Source organism: Salvelinus sp. IW2-2015, linkage group LG22, assembly GCF_002910315.2.
Source record: "Salvelinus sp. IW2-2015 linkage group LG22, ASM291031v2, whole genome shotgun sequence".
NCBI lineage: Eukaryota > Metazoa > Chordata > Actinopteri > Salmoniformes > Salmonidae > Salvelinus > Salvelinus sp. IW2-2015.
The window spans coordinates 2,983,057-3,001,304 of record NC_036862.1 but is presented as its reverse complement, the minus strand read 5'-3'; the positions used below and the strand labels follow the sequence as shown (position 1 = coordinate 3,001,304).

General features: G+C 41.3%; 1 pseudogene; it reads left to right on the top strand.

Moving 5' to 3' along the window:
• Positions 1-18,248, top strand: part of LOC111949694 (segment polarity protein dishevelled homolog DVL-3-like) — a 68,580-nt pseudogene that overhangs the window by 26,516 nt on the left and 23,816 nt on the right.

Sequence of the window (18,248 nt, the reverse complement as noted above, 5' to 3'; positions counted from 1 at the left end):
CCTTTAAGCTGCTGGCGTGCAGTAGCCCCGACACTGCCGCACAGCTCCCCCTGGACTGCCGCACAGCGTGACCGAGAGAAGCACGAGATTGAACCTCACTCAACTTTCTAGAGTTTTCCCCGTTAACACTGTCAACGTTTCCTTTTACTGTGGCAATTGTGATCGAATCAAAGCAATATTAGCCACTTTCAATGCAACATACCGAATTAAAAAGAACTATGCAGGAGATTTTGTTGTAGCTGTACGATTCTATTGCGCAAGTCTCCAGTACGGTGCGCCGTAAACCAATCAGAGCAGCAGTAGTCCTACAGTGCATTTGGAAAATATTCAGACCCCTTTACCTTTTCCACATCTTGTTACATTACATCCTCATTATCCTACACAATACCCCATAATGACAAAGCAAAAACAGATTTTTTTGACATTTTTGCAGTTGTTCAAATTAAACTATTACATTTACATAAGTATTCAGATCCTTTACTCAGTACTTTGCTGAAGCACCTTTGGCAGTGATTATAGCCTTGAGTCTTCTTGGGTATGATGCTGCAAGCTTGGCACACCTGTATTTGGGGAGTTTCTCCCATTCTTCTCTGCAGATCCTCTCAAGCTTTGTCAGGTTGGATGGGGAGTGTTGTTGCACAGCTATTTTCAGGTCTCTCCAGAGATGTTCGATTAGGTTCATGTCCAGACATTCAGAGACTTGTCCCGAGCCACTCCTGCATTGTACAAGTCTCCCGGGTGGCGCAGTGGTCTAGGGCACTGCATCGCAGTGCTAGCTGCGCCACCAGAGTCTCTGGGTTCGCGCCCAGGCTCTGTCGCAGCCGGCCGCAACCGGGAGATCCGTGGGGCGACGCACAATTGGCATAGCGTCGTCYGGGTTAGGGAGGGTTTGGCCGGTAGGGATATCCTTGTCTCAGTATGTAACAAAAAAATAAATAAATGTAATAAAATGTATGCACTACTGTAAGTCGCTCTGGATAAGAGCGTCTGCTCTTGGCCGGTAGGGATATCCTTGTCTCAGTATGTAAAAAATGTAATAAAATGTAAGTCGCTCTGGATAAGAGCGTCTGCTAAATGACTAAAATGTAAAATGTAAAAATGTATCGACTGTGTGCTTAGGATCATTGTCCTGTTGGAAGATGAATCTTTGTCCCCAGTCTGAGGTCCTGAGCGCTGCTCTGGAGCAGGTTTTCATCCAGAAACTCTCTGTACATTGCTCTGTTCATCTTTCCCCTCGATCCTGACTAGTCTCCCAGTCCACGACGCTGAAAAACTTCACCACAGCGTGATGCTGACACCACCATGCTTCACCATGGGGATGGTGCCAGGTTTCCTCCAGATGTGACGCTTGGCATTAAGGCTAAAGAGTTCAATCTTGGTTTCATCAGACCAGAGAATCTTGTCTGAAAGTCCTTTAGGTGCCTTTTGGCAAACTCCAAGTGGGCTGTGATGTGCTTTTTACTGAGGAGTGGCTTCCGCCACTACCATAAAGGGCTGATTGGTGGCGTGCTGCCGAGATGCTTGTCCTTCTGGAAGGTTCTCCCATCTCCACAGAGGAACTCTGGAGCTCTATCAGAGTGACCATCGGGTTCTTGGTCACCTCCCTGACCAAGGCCCTTCTCCCCCGATTGCTCAGTTTGGCTGGGTGGCCAGCTCTAGAAAGAGTCTCTTGGTGGTTCCAAACTTCTTCCATTTAAGAATGGTGGAGGCCATTGTGTTCTTGGAGAACTTCAATGCTGCAGACATTTTTTGGTACCCTTCCCCAGATCTGTGCCTCAACACAATTGTTTCTCGGAGCTCTACTGACAATTCCTTCGACCTCATGACTTGGTTTTTGCTCTGACATGCACTCTGAACTGTGGGACCTTATATAAACAGGTGTGTGCCTTTCCAAATCATGTCCAATCAATTGAATTTGGAGGCGAAAGAAACGCACACCTGTTTAGGCGAGGTGCTGGCCAGCAGAGTAGAACACTTGAAATGAAAAGGAGCGCCACACACTAGGAGCTCAGATGCAATAATTTAATAGCCAACGTTTCGACAGACAAGCTGTCATCAGGGTAGACAGCATGATGAAGAGAGCTTGTCTGTCGACGTTGGTTATTAGGTTAGTCAATTATTGCATTTGAGCTTCTAGTGTGCTGCTCTCCTTTTTTAATCAATTGAATTTACCTACCACAGGTGGACTCCAATCGAGTCTCATAGCAAAGGGTCTGAATACTTACTAAATAAGTTATTTCTGTTTTTTAATTGTAATAAATTTGCAAACTTTTCTTAACCTGATTTTGTCATGTCATTATGGGGTATTATGTGTAGATTGGTGAGGATGTTTTTTTTCTTCTTTCATTTAAAGTCAAGGGGTCTGAATACTTTCCGAATGCACTGTATATGCAAATAGAACGTGTACATTTCTAGACATCTTTGAAAAGCGAGTCGGTGAAATAACTTTTTTTGGTCTTAAGGGGCAGTGTTGTATTTTGAGACAGGCTTGAAAAAGCTAAGTAGCCAATAGACAGAGGGTAGCATAATTTATCAGATTTTCTGTAATAATGGAATGGGAATAATAATGGGTTTTATTTTGTAAAGTTGTTTCTTGCATCAAACAACACAACATTTTCAGTCACCTCCTTGTCTAAAGGACAAGTCGATAAACAGGTTAATGTCAAGCCCTGCATGTTTTTTTCAAAAGTGTCATGGAATGTAGACCAACATTGAACAGCACATATTGGCTGCTGCTGTAGGCTGAATGATAGAACAGCTATTTCCATGTTAACATGTTATGGGATGCATTTTGTACATTGTTTTTGATGGTAGGCCACTCTAGTACGCCTACATTATGATCATATAGCCACACTATCCTACTTGGCCTCTGTTAAAACCGTAACGTAAAGCGGGTACAGCCTCAGTCTTCACAGTAAACGCACGCTGGAAGTTGCACAGAATCTTCAGAATGTTCAAGTTCGCGCTCAGCAGACCTGACATTTGCTCAGTGCCGATCCAGCAAGAAATGGAACATTTCGCTCAAGCTGTAAAGGGTTAGTTTGCGTTGTTTGCAGGTCATGAAGTTGTTACTCTGTCACATTGGCAGCTGTCTCCTAACTTTCCCCTTTAGTTGAGTAGTTATCCACTTTAGAAGTGAGCACCGTAACATATTAATTTGCCGGTTTTAATTGCAAGTCGAGGGCAGAGGTAATTTCCTGATGGTAGCGGTCAACTTTTTCTGCTGTCGGGTGTTGAGAGCCGCCATGTTCCCACAGGTGAATTGTGAACGGACAGATTATGCTAGCTGCTGGAGCGAAATCGAGCTTCTAGTTGTTCCTTGTAATACAGTGAACGTGCCACATCTTAATATGGTGTTATGTTGACAATTATTTGAAAATAAATCTGTAAACTCATATTTTGCAAAAGAAAGCCATGCGTTTCAATGCATGCCACCGGAACCGGAAGTTCTGTTTTCAATACCTTTCAATACTTCACCTTGCGAGGATAACAGCACTGAAGAAGTCTCGGTGCCATTATCCTCACAAGGTGAGGTATTGAAAACAGGGGGTGTCAATAATTTGACTGCTACCTTTTTGATTTTGATGTTAAACAAAACCTCTTTCTCTGAGCAATTGCATTAGTATAAAATAATAGAATAGCCCAATTTTTGGAGCATTCAATATAGCTCAGTATTTGAATATTGAGTTTTATGGTCATTTTTGCTCATCTTTATCAAGGGTGTCATAATTTCGGAACACAGTGTATACATTCACTKGCCAGTTTATAAAGTACACCCAACTTGTAGCAGGTCGGACCTCCCCTTCGCCTCCATAACAGTCTGAATTCTTCTGGGCATTCTTCAAGGTGTCAGAAACATTCCATAGGGTTGTTGGACCATGCTGACGTGATGGCATCAAGGAGATTGGATGGCGGTACACTTATGCTGTGAATAGCCCATTCCATCTCATCCCAAAGATGCTCTACTGGGTTGAGGTCTGGGGTCTGCGCAGGCCACTCAAGAAAACTGGCAATGTACCAGGCAATGTTTTTCCACTCCTCAATTGTCCAGTGTTGGTGTGATTGCGTGCCCACTGGAGCCACTTCTTCTTGTTTTTAGCTGATAGGGGTGGAACCCGGTGTGGTCATCTGCTGCAATAGCTCATCCGTGACAAGGATCGAGGAGTTGTGTGATTCCGAGATGTCGTTCTGCACACCACTGTTGTACTGCACAGTTATTTGTCTGTGACCCGCCTGTTAGCGTTCACGATTCTTGACCTTCTCCCTCCACTTCTAACATCAACGAGCTGTTTTCACCCACAGACTGACTGGATGCTTTTTGTTTGTCGCACCATTCTCGGTAAACCCGAGACACTGTCATGCGAGAAATGCCCTGGATGCCGACGCGCCTGGCACCGACGATAATACCACTCTCAAAGTTGCTTAGCTCACTTGTTTTTCCCCATTCTATCGCTCAATTGAACAGTAACTGGATGCCTGTCTGCCTGCAGTAGATAGCAAGCCACAGCAGTGACTCAGTCTGTWGGAGCGAACCAGTTTCGTGAACGGGGTGTACCTAATATACTGGCCAAAGGTTATTTTGTTATACACGTCGCTGAGGTTTCCTTTAATGTTGTAATGTATGTAACAAGGTGGATTTTGTCTCTATTCTTTCTCCCCTTAGGGTGGTGAAAGAGGAGATCTCAGACAACAATGCCAAACTGCCCTTTTTCAATGGCCGAGTCGTGTCATGGGTGAGCAACTGTTCTTTATGTTTATCACCGTCATCACCTATCCCCATCTCAATTCCACCGCAGTCCAGTGTTTTTCTCTCTCCCCCTCCCCCTCCCTCTATTTCTCTCTATCTCTCTCTCTCTCTCTCTCTCATTTCTGCCAAAGTCCATTTTTTTTGTTCTCTCTATCTGCCTCCCTCTTTCTCCCTTTCCCTTTCTCCCTCTCTCCTCTCTCTCCGTCTCTCTCTCTGTATATCTGCATGACCCCTCTGTATGCAGACGTCCCTCATCAGTGTTGAGAAGAGGCCTGTGTATGTGTTCACTTCACTGCAGTGTGTCACCAACTGCATCCCCAAGTGCTAGATATTGTATGTTAACACCCAACACTTGAAATACATCACACCGGGGTGTTACTGTATGTAAAAGTTACATGACGGTATAACTCACAACTATGATCAGAATTGAGCCGTAACACACTACTGGATAGGATGCGTGTGTGGAATTGTGGATTGAGAGGAGCAGAGTACGTGTGTGTGTCTAGTTCGTGTGTGTGAATGTTTACTAGCTAGGGAACAGCCAACAGACTTGTTTAATTGAGTTTTGGTAGGATCTGTTTTGGCTTCAGTTGGTTCGCTCATTTGGGAGCTGTGTGTCTGTGCTGCTGTGTGTTGGCAACTGTGTGTGGTGATGCCTTTGTGGATGCATTTGTGATTGTACAGTTGAAGTCGGAAGTTCACATACACTTAGGTTGGAGTCATTAAAACTTGTGTTTCAACCACTCCACAAATGTCTTGTTAACAAACTATAGTTTTGGCAAGTCGGTTAGGACATCTACTTTGTGCACGATACAAGTCATTTTTCCAATAATTGTTTACAGACAGATTATTTCACTTATAATTCACTGTATCACAATTGCAGTGGGTCAGACGTTTACATACACTTAGTTGACTGTGCCTTTAAACAGCTTGGAAAATTACAGAAAATTATGTCATGGCTTTAGAAGTTCTGATAGGCTAATTGACATTAATTCAGGTCAATTGGAGGTGTACCTGTGAATGTATTTCAAGGCCTACCTTCAAACTTTGCTTTGACATCAGTGGGAAAATCAAAGAAATCAGCCAAGACCTTGTAGAAACCTTCACAATACTGTTCATCCTTGGGAGCAATTTTCCAAACGCTGAAGGTACCACGTCATCTGTCAAACAATAGTACACAGTTATAAACACCATGGGACCATGCAGCCGTCATACCGCTCAGAAGGAGACGCGTTCTGTCTCCTAGAGATGAACGTACTAGGTGCGAAAGTGCAAATCAATCCTAGAACAACAGCAAAGACCTTGTGAAGATGCTGAGGGAAACAGGTACAAAAGTATCTATATCCACAGTAAAACGAGTCCTGTATCGACACTAACTGAAAGGCGCTCACAAGGAGAAGCCACTGCTCCAAAACCACCATAAAAAAGCCAGACTCGTTTGCAACTGCACATGGGACAAATATCGTACTTTTTGGAGAAATGTCCTCTGGTCTGATGAAACACAAATAGAACCTGTTTGGCCACAGATTGACCACCGTTATGTTTGGAGGTAAAAGGGGGACGCTTGCAAGCCGAAGAACACCATCCCAACCGTGAAGCACGGGGGTGGCAGCATCATGTTGTGGGGGTGCTTTGCTGCAGGAAGGGCTGGTGCACATCACAAAATAGATGGCATCATGAGGCGGGAAATTATGTGGATATATTGAAGCAACATCTCAAGACATCAGTCAGGAAGTTAAAGCTTGGTCGCAAATGGGTTTTGCAAATGGGTCTTCCAAATGGACAATGACCCCAAGCATACTTCCAAAGTTGTGGCAAAATGGCTTCAGGACAACAAAGTCAAGGTATTGGAGTGGCCATCACAAACCCTGACCTCATTCCTATAGAAAATTTGTGGGCAGAACTGAAAAGGCGTGCTTGAGCAAGGAGGCCTACAAACCTGACTCAGTTACACCAGCTCTGCCAGGAGGAATGGGACAAAATTCACCCAACTTATTGTGGGAAGCTTGTGGAAGGCTACCCGAAACGTTTGACCGAATTTAAACAATTTAAAGGCATTGCTACCAAATACTAATTGAGTGTATGTAAACTTCTGACCTACTGGGAATGTGATAAAAGAAATCAAAGCTGAAATAAATAGTTCTCTACTATTATTCTGACATTTCATGTTCTTAAAATAAAGTGGTGATCCTAACTGACCTAAACAGGGAATTTTTACTAGGATTAAACGTTCAGGAATTGTGAAACTGAGTTTAAATCTATTTGGCTAAGGTGTATGTAAACTTCCGACTTCAACTGTATGTGTCGTTAGATGGTTGTTGACATTCATTTGTATACTTTCTGTTGTGCTGTAGAAACCGAAGTCCATCGATTTCTTCTCCTTTATAACACTCACTAACCTACACACTCACTAACCTACACACTCACTAACCTACACACTCACTCACCTACTCTCACTCACCTACTCTCACTCCCCTACACTCTCACTCACTCACTCACTCACTCACTCACTCACTCACTCACTCACTCACTCACTCACATACATACATACATTCTCTGTGTTCCACAAGTTAATCTCTGTCCAACACATGCACACTTCTACATCCAAATCCATTCATAGTCATGCACAGCAGCCTCTTGTGTGGAAATCCCATCTAATCCTAAAGAGAGAAACAGGAGGAGGCTTTTCTTATCTCTCCCTGCCTCTTTCTCTGCAGCTCTCATTCTCTAGCTGTCTGTCCATTTCCCTGTCTGTGTGCCTCTCTCTCCCAGAGAGGCAGAAAGACCTTGGTTATCATACATTATATATAAAAAAGTATGGACAACCCTTCAAATTAGTGGATTTGGCTATTTCAGCACACCCTTGCTGACAGGTGTACACAATTGAGCACACAGCCATGCAATCTCCATAGACAAACATTAGCAGTAGAATGACCTTATTGAAGAGCTCAGTGACTTTCAACGTGGCACCATCACAAGAAAGAAAGTCGCTCGTATAGTCGTTTAGCCAGTTGAATAGTCGTTTAGCCAGTCGATTAGTGGTTTAGTCAGTCGTTTTGTCATTTAGCTAGTTGTTTAGTTATTTAGTCAGTCTCTTAGTCGGTCGTTTAGTCGTCCATTAGTCATTCAGTGGTTTAGTAGTCAGTCAGTCGATTAGTTGTCGTTTAGTCATTTAGTCGGCAGTTTAGTTGGATGTTTAATCATTTAGTCTGCCGTTTAGTTGGTCGTTTAGTCATTTAGTCTGCCGTTTAGTTGGTCGTTTAATTGGTCACTCCTTTAATCAGTCGGTCGTTTAGTCGGTCGAAAAGGCGTTTATTCGTTTAGTCGGTCAATTAGGAGTTTAGTCGTTTAGTCAGTCAGTCAGTCCTTTATTCCTTTAGTCAGTCAGTCAGTCCTTTAGTCAGTCAGTCAGTTCTTTAGTCAGTCAGTCAATCAGTCCTTTAGTCAGTCAGTCCTTTCGTCAGTGTAAAGGGTTGCGTCAATGTAACGGCTGTCTAATTCCTCCTCGGATGAGGAGAAGGAGTAAGGGTCAGACCAAAACGCAGAGTGGTTAGGGCTCATATTGATTTAATCAAAACGAAACTGAACACTTACAAATACAAAAAAAACAACGAACATGACAAAACCGAAAACAGTCCCGTGTGGCACGAACACTGACACGAGATACAGGAACAATCACCCACAAACAAACAGTGAGAACAGCCTACCTTAATATGGTTCTCAATCAGAGGAAACGTCAAACACCTGCCTCTAATTGAGAACCATATCAGGCAACACATTTAACCCAACATAGAAACACATAACATAGAATGCCCACCCCAACTCACGCCCTGACCAACTAAACACATACAAAAACAAGGAAAACAGGTCAGGAACGTGACGGTCAATCAAATCTGGTATCAGGATAACATGTGATTTAGAGTCACCGAATATACTTTAAGTATTTTTATTTAACACAAGCGATAAATGGTAAATGCAATTTTCGTATATACGGGTTCACTGTATGTATCACCACGCAGGGTAAAGCAGAGAACTGACTGAAATAGTACAGACATCTTCTTTCATACTAGTAGAGGCTTAGCGTGGTTTAAACTTGCTAGCCTATCGGTGGTGCCCAGGCTGGTCCCAGCCTCACAGCACACAGGATCCATATATCCGGAAGTGTTTGTTATGAAGATTGAGCTGAGTTGTCGGTTGCTACATTGCGCAGTTCCTGTTTTCTTGTTATTCAGTAATTTTCCATCTTGTCTCAACCTTGTGGTTAGCACAGTCGACACCCTAGATTAACAACAGCTTTTCTGCAGTCACGCTATGTTTTGTGATTAACATGTCCTATTTCTAAAAGGCATATATTTTTGTTAAAAAGAGAACAAAACCATCCTTCACAATACCCCTTTTTACACCCCTTGCGGGTGTAAATACTAAGAAAAAGATACCATCACGTTCAATGATCGAGACACACATACCAGGTTGTAGGTAACCCCGGGAACTTTAAACCCTTAAAGACCATTCAGAACACAGCTCTAGTTTATTGGTGTTTTTATGATACCCCCTTTTGACACCCGCTAGGGTGTCACTCACCAAAAACAACATGATTCATTTTATAAAACTTTATTGATATTAGAAAACACATAAAACATTATTGATATTAGAAAACACATTATTGATATTAGAAAACACAGAGTAAAACATTATAAACCATCTGGTCCTCCCTGCTACACCTATCCTGTACCAGGTGGGCTCCTTGCCACCCAGGAACTTTAAACCTTCATATAAGGGAGGACAACATGTATGTTAGTTTCATCACGCTGYTGTTTGTTAACTTCTGTCATTCCACAACCTCACCCACARCAAACCAGGGGTCATCCTCAGTCAGCCCCATTTTTCTCCGGAAGTTAGACTCAGTGTCAGCATCTCCTTCCGGAGCCTCAAGCAATGGCATCATACCTGAAGCCCGCGTCACATCTGTAATAGATTTCTTCAAACAGGGTATGATGCAAGCAGCACAGCACATCAGCATAAGGAATACAACAACGACGGTCAGAAACCCAGTAACCATCAATGCAGTGTACTTACCGAACCAGCCACCCAACCAGGAGAACAGTCCACTCTCCTCCACTCCAGCCAATCCTTTCATCTCCACTGATAGTTTATCTAGACCACTTAAAGCTTTCGAAATGCTCCCATCAGGGCTAGTATTGTTAGGGATAAAGGTACAGCATTGTTCCCCAAACATTTTACAGACCCCTCCCTGACTGGCAAGGAGCATGTCCAAAGCTAGCCTATTCTGCCTGGCAGTTCTAGAGGTAGCCTCCAATTGTTCAGCCATACCTGTGAGTGCAGTGTGGGTGTAATTAACAAACCGTTGCTGATTATAATAAATATAATTTATCCAGGAGGTCTGTTTAGCATCAACAATTGTTTGGTTTGTGATTGTGATTAACATGTCCTATTTCTATAAGGCATATATTTTTGTTAAAAAGAGAACAAAACCATCCTTCACATCAGTCAGTCAATCAGTCCTTTAGTCAGTAGGTCCTTTAGTCCTTTAGTCAGTCCTTTAATCAGTCCTTTAGTCAGTCAGTCAGTCAGTAGTCCTTTAGTCAGTCAGTCTATCAGTCGTCTTTAGTCAGTCAGTCCTTTTAGTAGTCATCAGTCAGTCAGTCCAGTCAGCTCTTTAAGTCAGTCAGTCCTTTAGTCAGTCGTCCTTTAGTCAGTCAGTCCTTTAGTCAGTCAGTCAGTCCTTTAGTCAGTCAGTCAGTCAGTCCTTTTGTCAGTCAGTCAGTCCTTTAGTCAGTCAGTCCTGTAGTCAGTCAGTAAGTCCTTTAGTTGTTTAGTCAGTCAGTCCTTTAGTTGTTTAGTCAGTCACGTAGTCGGTCGGTTGTTTAGTTAGTCGCTTAGTCAATTCGTCAGTCAGTTGTTTAGTCGCTTAGTCGTTCAGTCGCTCAGTCAGTCGCTTAGTCGTTTAATCTTTTAGTAAGTCGTTTAGATTAGTCAGTCATTTAATCGTTTAGTCAGTCAGTCGTTTAGACAGTCAGTCGGTTAGTTTACTGCATTTCTGATTCAGGAAATCCAGACAGAGTGAATAATTTATGACAAATTATTGCTTCAACCAATATTCTTAATACAAATGTCTAAGACAAATGTCAAAGAGAATAACAACACACATAACAACACACAGATCAAACCATTCCCCCCCAAATTACCTTATACTCCCCTATCATCTTGATGATTTCACCGCAGAGTTACAGGGTCAGGCAGCCAAACAACAGCAATACACTTCATATAAAACTAGAGGTTGGGAAAACTTCAATCCATTTGGAGTAAATGTCAACCATTACCAACATATATATTTGTATTTTACAGTCAGGCATGTGAAGAAAAGCAATTTGCATATTTACCAAATTGCCCCAGGGGACTGGTAATTCCCCCTTTGAACAAATGAATCACATCCAAAAAACAACACCTCCTTTTAAATCAAAATAACAAATCAAATTTGAATTGTATCCCATTAATTGTATCCCATAAGGTAATAAAATAGATGAGAGCCAGGTGTCCCTCATTCAGGGGCAGCGCTCTCTCTCTCTCCTTTTCGTGTTCCGAATCACACATAAGACAGTTGATAAATTATAAACTGCTTCCTAATTATATGGGGGTTTACATAGCCCATTTAAATCTCACCGATTATCTCTAGTCTTTTTAGTGAGAGTAATCAGGCCTCACCAGAGAGTCTGAACAAAGGTCAGAGGTCATTCAGCCCCATTAAGTGAGTGTTTCTTTCCCAGTACCTCAGACATTATTTAAAGATATTTCAATAATTTCAAACATTTTGTGTATCAGGTTTACATTGGATTTTTCAGTACGTTTCTTATCAAGAGAATYTACATGTGTGCAACCAAAACTCTGACAATAGATACTTAAGAAAATGGAATTTGTGTGCCCTTCAAGGTGCATTCTTTCTAACCTGTGAAAAACACACTAAAACCAAAAATAAAATGACCCCATACAATAAATCAGTATTAACACCACTAGAAAATATTCAATAACATGTAAAAACAAACAAAATGGCCAGGCCTTACTTAATTTGGGAGTTCCCTTTAACATCCGGATTTGTGTACCTTTATACTAACTCCCAAGGCACCTGCCTCAGAAAGCATTTCAAAGGGAGAGATACAGAATCATTGATAAACATGTAAAAAAAAAACTTGGTAGAGGACATTCCATCAGTCCTGGAAGAGAGAAAATAAACATGCTCTTAGTTTTCACTATATTAAATTTGAATCAGTCCTACTGCATCTTGGTCAGAAAGTTTTGATAAAACCATGCGTATACAGAATTGTACTTCAGACACATCAGATGACACGGTTTCCCGTAAAGCTTAATAGGCACCTTCTGAAGTAAACAATCCCAGAGCTCCTCTCTTGTAATCTTAATTGGTTTGACCTGTGGCGTTGACATACAGTTCTGTACAAACTGTCGCTGGGACATAAACTAGTCAGAATATGAAACCTGTTGTTCAACAAATCTGCTAGGACCTTCAAAAAATTGGTGCTGGTTTATCAGCTCAATATTCGGTATTAAAAACATTTACTTGAATCTGCTTCAATTCTGGACACATTTCCACGCAATGGAAACAGATTGTTTTAGATGACATTACCTTCTTACTTAGATCATGGGTGGTACCCAAACTATAGAATTGATTATAATAATTGGGAATTGTCAACTATGTGTCTTATTAAATKATTCATACCTCTGTCCCAAATTTCTCCACTGTGTCCCTTACAGCCTGTTAGAGTTCAGTTAGTACTGGCTGCTATCTATTGTTCCACAGGAAACTTATCTCTAACCCAAACACCAGATGGCGGACTCTAATTTAATATCAGTTCCAATGCTCAATCCCTCTGTTCATCATGTGACCTTGTATTGAAACATTTACTTATCAAATTACTAAGTTATTGCATTATTAGAGTGCTATCTGAAAGCCATTTAATATTACAATTCACTTTGTTACTTTCACTAGTCTCTATATATATCTGTTTCCCTCAACTAGGACTCTCAAACAATGTTCTGCTTTACCCTCTATTGCAAGGTTTAAAACAAAACAAACATGATAACTTCCTCCATATTGGAAGGCATTGTTTTAATTTGAGTCTACCCAAACAATGTTACTCTATATATTTATTTCACATTTCTGTTGGATACTCACTTTCTGCTTCATACTTATGAAATCTCTTATTTTAAGATAAACATGTATTGAGGTGAATTTATTAAACACATTGGCAAATTCAGAAGGGAAGAGAGACACTTTGGAGGGAGCTTCTTTTGTTTATGTAGCTCTCAAGGCCGGTCTCTTTCTGGGATCAACTTTCACAATAACTGSGCTGGCACTATCAGTCCCCTGCAGATGGTGTGCTCTGTCCGTAATAAGTCTGGCACCTGAGACAGCATAGACAGGGAAACAGAGGCAGTTTCCATTTTGCATACTCACAAATTGGTTTAGAACATCATCATTTGGGATATCAATGAAAACTCCATCGGGAGTACAATACATTTTAGCCTTAAGTTTAGTTATTAACAGAAAATCATGTTCAACATTCATTGGTTCTATTTCTAGTTCTATTGGTTAGGGGTAAGTCAAGTCCTCTACCTTTACCAAAAGTGGATATACACCTAACTTTGTCTGAGACTCTATTTCCCAGACCGTTTAGACAGTCAAACAATACTTTAACTTTATCTTTATCAAATGATCCATAAAAGGACCACTCTGAAAATGTCTCTGAATACTTTTTACACCACTTACATACGTCTATGTGTGGGTGTGCAAGTTGTATATTATTATTATTGTTATTATTATTTTTCTCCATTGCTACTTTATCAAATCTCTAGTAACCCAGTATACTTTTCTTCACCAATTCCWCATTTAGACTAGTGTTCTATTCATACAGGAGTTTATATATTTACTAAAGTTGTTCTATTTAACAGCATATTCGAAAATAGTACTTTCTTCTTTCATATCTGTCACATACACAGATTCCCTATATAACGTTACAGATCATAAATGCCTACAGACATCCACACCACTCATGTGCATCAAGACTCTAAATCTTTGTGCTATTATCAGTGGTTCTCACACCACGTAGACTATCGTTACACACGTGCTATTAGTAGTGGCTGCAGACAGAYGTAGACACTTCTCTTATAAATGCCTACAGACAGATGTCAGCGGGGCATGGTACCGTTACTTGCCCGCGCTCTAGTCTTCTCTCTAAGACTAGCTCTAGCCTTCTTCTGTCATATGTATCATGTCCAAGGTTCCTCTATAGTCTCTACAATTGCCATATTCTCTACAGTATCTATAGTCCCTGATTATCCATAGTCCCTATAGCATCCATAGTATCTATAGTCCCTGATTATCCATAGTCCCTATAGCATCCATAGTATCCATGGTCACTGTAACATCATTGTCCCTACAGCATCTATAGTCCCTCAGTATCAATAGTTTATACAGTCGTGGCCAAAAGTTTGGAGAATGACACAAATATTAATTTCCACAAAGTTTGCTGCTTCAGTGTCTTTAGATATTTTTGTCAGATGTTACTATGGAATACTGAAGAATAATTACAAGCGTTTCATAAGTGTCAAAGGCTTTTATTGACAATTACATAAAGTTGATGCAAAGAGTCAATATTTGCAGTGTTGACCCTTCTTTTTCAAGACCTCTGCAATCCGCCCTGGCATGCTGTCAATTAACTTCTGGGCCACACCCTGACTGATGGCAGCCCATTCTTGCATAATCAATGCTTGGAGTTTGTCAGAATTGTTTTGTTTTTTTGTCCACCCGCCTCTTGAAGATTGACCACAAGTTCTCAATGGGATTAAGGTCTGGGGAGTTTCCTGGCCATGGACCCAAAATATCGATGTTTTGTTCCCTGAGCCACTTAGTTATCACTTTTGCCTTATGGCAAGGTGCTCCATCATGCTGGAAAAGGCATTGTTCGTCACCAAACTGTTCCTGGATGGTTGGAGAAGTTGCTCTCGGAGGATGTGTTGGTACCATTCTTTAATCATGGCTGTGTCTTGGCAAAATTGTGAGTGAGCCCACTCCCTTGTGTGAACGCTGCGTGTAACACATCCGGTATCAGGATAAATAAAAGCAAGGTCTGCTAACTTTCTTTAATTATGTTTAATTACCGCAAGCAATGAATGGCAAATGCAATTCGTATATACGGGTTCGCTGTATCACCACGCAGGGTAAAGCAGGGAACTGGCAGGAAGTACGTAAACAGCTGTTCTTATATCGTGAGGACGTAGTTCCAACGCGTCTGTTGGCCTATCACAGTAGAAGCTGGGCGCGGTTAGACTTTGCCCCGCCTTTGCTGGCCCTCGGACTTGTCCAAGTCCCTTAGTGCTTTCCTTTGTCCACATCTGGTTGCTGGGTAGATTAGATCCGTCTTGTGTCTGTCGATTCTACACTGAAACAGTTCCTAATATGGTATTGTCCAGTAATCTACCCTCCCTGGTTGGCCTAGAGAGATGCACCCCTCCCCTCTCCAGATTGACCACAGCTTTTATGGCCTATGTTGGTCAGTCCTTACACACATCTGTATTGTTTGTGTGTGTGTAACAAAACAATATGCTAGCAGGCTATAGTGCATAAACATAAATCCTGACACTTGGATGAGAAGCAACCCCACATATGAATGGTCTCAGGATGCTTTACTGTTGGCATGACACAGGACTGATGGTAGCGCTCACCTTGTCTTCCGCGGAAAGCTTTTTTCCGGATGCCCCAAACAATCGGAAAGGGGATTCATCAGAGAAAATGACTTTACCCCAGTCCTCAGCAGTCCAATCCCTGTACCTTTTGCTTGAAGTTCTTGATGATCCGATAAATGGTTGATTTATGTGCAATCATACTGACAGCAATACCCTTGCCTGTGAAACCCTTTTTGTGCAAAGCATTGATGACAGCACGTGTTTCCTTGCAGGTAACCATAGTTGACAGAGGAAGAACAATAATTCCAAGCACCACCCTCCTTTTGAAGCTTCCAGTCTGTTATTTGAACTCAATCAGCATGACAGAGTGATCTCCAGCCTTGTCCTCGTCAACACTCACACCTGTGTTAACGAGAGAATCACTGACATGTCAGCTGGTCCTTTTGTGTCAGGGCTGAAATGCAGTGGAAATGTTTTTTTGGGGGATGCAGTTCATTTGCATGGCAAAGGGGGACTGCAATTAATTGCAATTCATCTGATCACTCTTCATACCATTCTGGAGTATATGCAAATTGCCATCATTCAAACTGAGGCAGCAGACTTTGTGAAAATTAATATTTGTGTCATTCTAAATACTTTTGCCCACGACTGTATAGTCATAATTCCTATGGTCCCTATAGACTTTAAAGTATTGCCGCATACATATAGAATAACACACACACTTTCAAGTAGTACTTATTATCCTAATTTAAATCACTTAACTAATATTTCTTAATATACAAATTTCAATATTTTATTTTACAGATTTCAATCAGCTTTATAGCACATTTCAGTCCTGTTATTATCCCAATTTCAATCAGCTTAATACTTTCCACATTCACACAACTTTCACATCCACATTCTCTACACTCACACAACTCACATCCACATTCACTTCAGACTTTTTTTGACTTAGGACTAGTGGTATCCTCCTCCACTTTAATGTTTATTTTTATACAAATTCATTTAAATTGACTTACTGAAATCAAAAGACATGTCCCTCAATTGTTTGCGGATGATGTGTCTCCTGTGAAACTCACAGTTATTGTCTGGTCTGGGCGGGTCTCGTCCTCTTTTGGTCAGACAGGAATTTCCCTCACGCTTCATAAAATGTGCCACCTGTTTTCCTAGCAGACCCCCACTAGAAAGCTCCACAGGCAGATTCAATCATTCGGTGCATGACAGCAAATTGTCGTGGAAATTCTACACAGGGACACTTGAAGTCAATCTTAATTTAATCATTGTTTATTATCAGCATGCTGGAGAGGTTCCAACCAACTCAATGCACCAAGTACACATGTTGATCAGGAGCTCTACCGGAGCAGTCCCGTTAGTTCTCTTATATACTGCAGACAAGTTATATTTGCATGATTTAGCTTAGTCATCATTCATAATGAATTCACCATTAAAGTTTGCTTCATTCATGTGACCGACCAATAGTGGTTCATCCATGTGACAGAACAATACCTCACGAGGCTTCTTCTCTCTAAGCTGAGACCTTGAAACTGAGATATCTTTCGTTCTCAAAACAAGGGTCTGGTCGTACTGCCAAATTGCAGATACTGATAGTGAGGATTCGTTCAATCAGTCACATGCATGAACACAGAAAGTGGTTATTAGAAAAGCACAAATATAGAACACAGAAATTGGTTATTAGAAAAGCACAAACATAGAACACAGAAATTGGGAATTAGAAAAGCACAAACATAGAACACAGAAATTGGTTATTAGAAAAGCACAAACATACAATTGTCCATCATAAGAGCAAGGGTGTGTGTGTGTGTGTGCGTCTGTGTAAATGATGGACTGTATTTGTGTCTGTCTTGTGTCCACCTAGTCAATGAGCACATTTATAATTCCGACAGACTGTTACGCATACAGACTAATTCCCCAAATCATGACTTTGTTACTTACAATCTGTATGCGTCTCAAATGATGCCAGATTTCCTTGTGTAGTGCACTACTTTTGAATAGAGCCCTAGAATCAAGTTAGTAGTATAATGACAAACATAGGATTCTGGTCAAAAGTAGTGCAATATAATGGGAAGTAAGGTGTAATTTGAGGTTTGTCTAAACCCCTTCACCTCTCTCTCTCTTTATCGTTATCTCACTCTCTCACTTTCKCTCTCTCAATTCAATATACTTTTTAGACATGGAAAGTTAAAGCACTTACGGTGTATTCGGAAAGTATTCAGACCCCTTGACTTTTTCCACATTTTGTTACGTTACAGCCATATTCTAAAATGGATTAGGTGGACACCAATCAAGTTGTAGAAACATCTCAAGGATGATAAATGGAAACAGGATGCCCCTGAGCTCAATTTCGAGTCTCATAGCAGAGGGTCTGAATACTTATGTAAATAAGGTATTTCGKTTTTTTGATAAATTAGCAAACATTTCCAAAAACCTGTTTTCACTCKGTCGTTATGGGGTATTGTGTGTAGATTGATGAGGGGGGAAAAAACGATTKAATCCATTTCAAAATAAGGCTGTAATGCAACTAAAAACAAAGTCAAGAGGTCCAAATACTTTCCGAATGCACTTTACATTGTCAAAGTAAACACAAGCAATAATAATGCTCTTTCTCCCTAGTTGGTGTCAGCAGATGGTTCGTGCATAATGGATGTGCATGTGACGGCTGTGCGATGAGCAAGTTGCAGTAACCAGTGCTGACAGCAGAGGGAAAAGGCTGTTTCTCTCTGTGTTGTGGTTGTCAGATAAAGACCTGCCCAGCTGGCTGATTTAT